Source organism: Onychostoma macrolepis, chromosome 03 (genome assembly GCF_012432095.1).
Source record: "Onychostoma macrolepis isolate SWU-2019 chromosome 03, ASM1243209v1, whole genome shotgun sequence".
Taxonomy (NCBI): domain Eukaryota; kingdom Metazoa; phylum Chordata; class Actinopteri; order Cypriniformes; family Cyprinidae; genus Onychostoma; species Onychostoma macrolepis.
Genome location: NC_081157.1, coordinates 13858101 through 13863959, shown reverse-complemented (window position 1 = coordinate 13863959; position 5859 = coordinate 13858101). Strand labels below are relative to the sequence as shown.

The following is a 5859-nucleotide window of genomic DNA, read 5'->3' as shown; positions in this document are numbered from 1 at the left end:
CCGGGGCGGAACTCCGCTGTGCGCGCGATACAGAGACCGCGACCATGTAACGTAGAGACAGAAATGACTTGCCGATTTCCATTGGGAAGCTTCTTAAAAATAAATTTCCCCTGAAGCAAACCCAGCGGCTTCATAGCTGCATCCATGTTAGCACGTCACGTTTAATGTGGTAATTTCACAGTAGACATACACACAGGTTCGAAGACTCGTTCTCGCCCCCTACAGTGTAATTCGGCTAGGTATACATCCGCGCTAAAATATCAAGGTGAAAGTCATCATAGCTTGCGTAGTATAGACCCAGCTCCCGACCCAACTTTGAGGATAGATTAACGGCGATATTTTTTTTTATCGCCCGATAAGAGTCTCACGTTAACGCCGATAACGGCCCACCACTAATATATATATATAAATCTTTGTTTTTTTGTTTTGTTTTTTTTGCATTTCTGAAACAATATGTTGAACACCAAAGTTGTAACCTTCCTAAAAACAGACTAAACAGAGAGTTTGTTGGCCATTAGTGACTATAGGTGGAAAGATCTGATTATAATGTGATAAAAAGCATTTTCTGGTTCTTATCAGAGAAGGATTTGGTGCACTTGTACACTGTCCCTATCAAATAAACTACAAATAATGTGTATATATGATCAACTAAACTAGTAATATCACATTAAAATACCAGTTTATTATTCAGAGATTTAACTTAACTACAGTGATGGTGGGGTAACTTAAAATGCTGACTCAATTTACCCCAACGGAATTTGGCTTACCCCATACCTGCCATTTTGAAAACAAACAAAAAACCTAGTTTACCAATTCAGGTTAACATTTACCTAAATGATTTGCATAGTTTTATATGTTGCTAAATCACCTAATATGTATCATAAATACCTGTATAAATTTGCTTTGATGTAACAACCATTATATCTGTTATGCTAAAATGTTACTTTGACAAGCCCAAAACAGTTTTTAAAGTAAATGGGTGCCTTCCACTCCTCCCATGTGTTTATCTTTTTTCCACAGTCTGGAAGAAATGATGGGTGGTTCCAAAATACATGGTCACATGACAGTAAAAGTGCATTTGCCAAGATACAGGGGATGGGTCAACTTACCCCACTCTCCCCTACTTCCATTGAAGATGAGACACAAACAGGCTCAGAGAGTGAGGGAGAGCCCACTCTTATCAAAACATCTGAATTAAAGTCTGAAATTATTACAGTGTGTGCTCTTTTAATTGTATATTTGTAACAACTGGATAATTTGTATTAACAACCCACCCCCTTAGTGCCCCTTTTTTGGTTTGGGCCACAGCCCCTCAAAATGTCTGTGCATGACCCTGCATCAGTGTTTATATTGCCACAAATACTCTGACATTTTCATTCACAGTGAATCAGTCGTGAAACGATAGACATTGTTTCTGCTCTGCAGTCTGCTTTTTAAGACTGTACTTTCAGCAAATGAGTCCAAATGTGACAAAGTATGTCAAAGTACAAGAAAATGTGTGAAGTCTAGCTTGTTCATACCAATTCATCTGCATAGCAACCGTAAGTCAAAAAGAAAAATAAAGAAAAATAGTGTTGATAAAGGGTAAAGTGGAAATCACATGACTTGGTGTCGCTCGGTTAAGCACTTTATTGTTCTGTTCCTAGAAGTTCGGAGCAGCAGAAACAGCAGCCAGATTCAAATTAGCAAAGCTTGTGATCTTGCTGAATTTAGTGAATTTAAGATTGCTCAGAAACTTATCTCAGTTGCATCTAATCTGAGGTACTGTGTCAGTCATTGTCTTTGACCGACTTCTTAACATACGTAAGCCGTAAATGTGTTTCTGCAGTGGTTAAAGTGAATGTATTCAAAACAAAACCACAGCTGCTTGCAGGTTTGAAACTCTTGACACTTAAAACCAAACGGTAACCTCCCGCTCCCTCTCGTGAAACCAACACGGAAGTGACTAAAACTGCAGTTCATCGACTGGCCGCTGGAGGCTGGCTCCAAAAGGGAGTCAATCCCATAGACTCCCCATGTTAAAATGCCCAACTTTACAGCAGAAAAAAACATGTTTATAGCCTGGTACAAAAAATTATTTTGATCTATATAGCTAATTTTGCCCTTCGTGACAACTGTGAGGCGGGTGAATTTTTTTATAACTCATCCGTTTAAATTATATTAAGCCTTAAAATTCAGCATAATTAAGGGCGTGGCTACTTGAGTGACAGTTGGACTGCCTCGAGCTCTGATCCAGAGTGTGAAACTCACTAGTGCGAAACTTAGAAAACTGGCTTTAAAGATTTGTATTTTTACAGAGAAAATAATTATAGGTAGGACACTGGGAATCTGGCAATTAGATGTTTTAATCGTTATTGCTTACAGTGCTTTGTTATATGGAGCAGTTTGTTAGATCGCGGTCTCTCTCTCATTTGTTTGTCTAATGAAGTGCCGACAGATATAGAAGTACACAATAAACGCGGTAGACTTTAATGGACAGTAAAACAAAGGCAGAATACCGTGTAACTCCAGGCTGGCACAGTATTGACGAACGAATGCAAACATATGCAGAGCACTGTAACTTATCTGAGCTTTCCAAAACAAAGTAACTGAGCAGTAACTGATGTTATACTGTGTTCTGCCTTGGCTTCTCCGGGGCTTTTCTCCATGATACTTAAACACATGATAAAGGAGGTCATTAATGTCCCAAAATGATCAATAACTAATTGTCGACCAAAAATGAAATTATGGTGTTTTGTCTTTGCATGACGGGCGTGGTTTCAGCTCAGCTTCACCCACGTCCCGCCTTTTTGCCCATTTTCGATTATCGGGGAGTGACGCGCGGTGACGCGATTCCAAGATGGCGGCGGTCGGCTCCGCCCACTTTAGGCTTCAAAAACGCTTTACAGAAACCTACGGGTGATGTCACGGACACTACGTCCATTTTTTTTTTACAGTCTATGCTTAAAACACCAGGTTACGGTGACCAGGGGCATTGGACGGGGGGTAATGGTGAAACAGTTTCAGGGGGGCCTGAAGCAATAACCTATACAAGGGGCCCAGAATCCCTAGCGAAGCCCCTGATGGTGAGGCACTTGCAGTTGCAAAGGTGAATGGGGCCAACTATTTGAGGATCTAAAAGTATCAATTTGAAGCTACTTCTAATGGTGATTTTGTGTTCTTTTTTAGGCTTGAAATCTCCACTTTCCAACTTTTAAATCTTGAAAGCATCTTCTGTTCCACAGAAGCTGTTGATTGTAACTACTAACAGCATATGCCGGTAAAGTTGAGATTGAAAGCACTGTGGTTTCTCTGTCCCTCAGTGCCACTTCCATGTTTAGGTCATGTAGAAGACAAGTATTTTAACATCACTTCACAAAACCCAGCAGCATTCTCAAACATTTACAGAAGGTTCTTCTTGAGACAGTCATGGCGAACTAATGCTGGATGTATCTCTATGTAGGTCTTTCTGATTTGAATAGTTTTCATCAGTACCTACACTTCAGGAACAGAGCACCTGATGACATTTGAGGTTCAGGATAGACTGCAGGGTCTAGACATTTGTGTCTTTAAACTCTCCATGGAAATTGTACAAAAGCTTATTTACCCCTTATTTATCTCTAAAGGATGCATATTTGTGCCTTAAAGTTACATATTAACTGAATTGTACATATTACTATATATAATGCTATATATTAGTACCTTTTAAAAGGGTACCAGCCCAGTGGCGGTTTTTGTACCTTTTATTCTGAGAATCCAGGACAGAAGAGACACTGTTGGTCTGAGTTGAAGCTGCTGTTGTTTAGACAGCGTGAACTCCTCATTTGGACTCATCATTGTTTTATTAATTGTAATAAGACATCATCTTTTAAATGCCATTATTTACAACTGGTGAGGGTATTTACTCATTTTTTAAAAATTTTCTCACAGATCCATTTAAAAGCATCGCTACATGGATAATCATACCACCCTGTTGGATAAGAGGCAACACAGTTCTCTCGTCTTCCCCCATTTGGCTCTCCGATCCCCCAAAAGCTGAAACTACAGATCAGCATTAGATGTTCAGTGCTGCTTTTGTGTGATATGACAGTGATTGTGAGAATCCTTTATTGGATAATAATCAGTTCAATTCATTGTTTTCTCACCCAGAGGTCAGTGTGTCATCAACCCATTTCCATCTGCCCTCCACATCACTGTCAGTCACACCAATCCAAACTCCAGCACCACCAGAAATCTTTTTAATGAACTCCTAGTAGAATAAATCAGACAGCAGTGTTTAACATCTGCAGTGCTGAGTAGACATAAATAAGGGCGTAATACAAACATGTGTGCCCCACTCTATCATTCACTCACTTGTTCCTCTCTATTGTTTATGATGGTCAGATCTGCTCCTCTCTCTGTACAGAATCTTCTGCTCTCAGTCCAGCTCTTGCTCTCCGAGGAAACAAAGTAAAAACTGGACTGATAGATCTGTCCATCTGTAAACACAATCAACGTTATTTGCACCTGTACGTATTTGTGAAACACATTAGAGTTACATATAACTTTTGCTGAGGGCCTTACAGTCTACAACAGCAAAAGAACCAAATTACACAAAAACACTGAGCAAGCAAATAAATATAACAAACAAAAGAATAAAAATGTCTAATTGTTTCCATGTTTTTCCCACAAAATTGTGTTTTATTATCTATATAAGGCATGCTCTCTCTCTTGCGTGCTCAGTAAATGCACACACAGAAATATATGAACACGGAAATTTGTTATTAGCCATTCCCTGCTGCTTTATCAAATAAATAAATAAACTGAAGAGCTTGTTTTTATTATGGAGGTGATAACGTCACTGTTCTTGAAGCAGGTAATTACATTTTCACTTTATTAGAGACACTGCTGCTGAACACTGTTCAGAGCCATCAGTCAATCAATCAAATCAATCAACATAATAATTGAGGACAGGCCAATTAATTATTAGAACAAAATGCAAACCTGAGCTGGTAATCCAGCCACAATGAACAAATATCTTGCGCAACATCCCAAGCATCCATTGTTGTCAGTTATTTCAAGGCAGGGGTCGATTTAAAGGTTTGTTGTCAGGAATAGCCATTATAGGTGGCAGTGTCTTTCCACATGCTTACACACACTATATACTGTATTCATACACACACACAGACATATATATATATATATACACACACACACATATACATATATATATATATATATATATGTATTAGTGAATGTGTGTGCATAGTTGTAGTAAAGTTTAACATTACCCATTTCACGAAGACTTTTAAACATTTAACTTTTTTCCTGATTGGACTGGTCTCTTTCTTTTGTCAGGTTCATGTTCTTGTTTAGTAGCTGCTCTCTCTCTTCTGCCAGGCTAGTAATCATGGTTAGTAGCTGGACTCTTTCTTCTGTGATGTTGTTAATGTTGGTTAGTAGCTGGTTTGTCTCTTGTGTGTAGTTTGTGTTGTTTGTATGGATGTAGACACACAGCACTATGACTGCAGTCAGCAGAAGAACACACAGCAGAACCAAACACACTACAGCTGCTCTGTATCTTCTGATCTTCACACAATCACTTCCTGATGATGACAGATATAAAGATAAAAGTTTTCTTGGTCACACTTTATTAACTACGACTTCTTCCTCAATAAACTACTAATTTGCTGCCTATTAATAATTAGCAAGGTAGTTACTAATAGTAAGGCACTGTAACAGCTAATATACTAGTAATAGATATGCCAATAAGCACTTAGTTAAAATTGTGAATTGATCTCTAAACTAAAGTTTTACTGTTTTCTCAAAATCCTAATGTTGCTTGTATTAGTACCTGTGTGTTGATTTTGTTTTCTCTTGTTGCGTCTGTCCATATCCAAT

The 5859-nt window shown here is 38.6% G+C and overlaps 1 long non-coding RNA gene across 1 annotated transcript; it reads right to left on the bottom strand.

The window, feature by feature from the left end:
- Positions 1 to 2177: 2177 nt before the first annotated feature.
- Positions 2178 to 5151, bottom strand: LOC131537269 (uncharacterized). The gene is made up of 3 exons (XR_009270230.1): positions 4333 to 5151; positions 4125 to 4228; positions 2178 to 4020 (listed from the first exon to the last, which is right to left on the bottom strand). It is a non-coding gene; the product is annotated as an uncharacterized LOC131537269 (long non-coding RNA).
- Between the last annotated feature and the right edge of the window lie 708 nt (positions 5152 to 5859).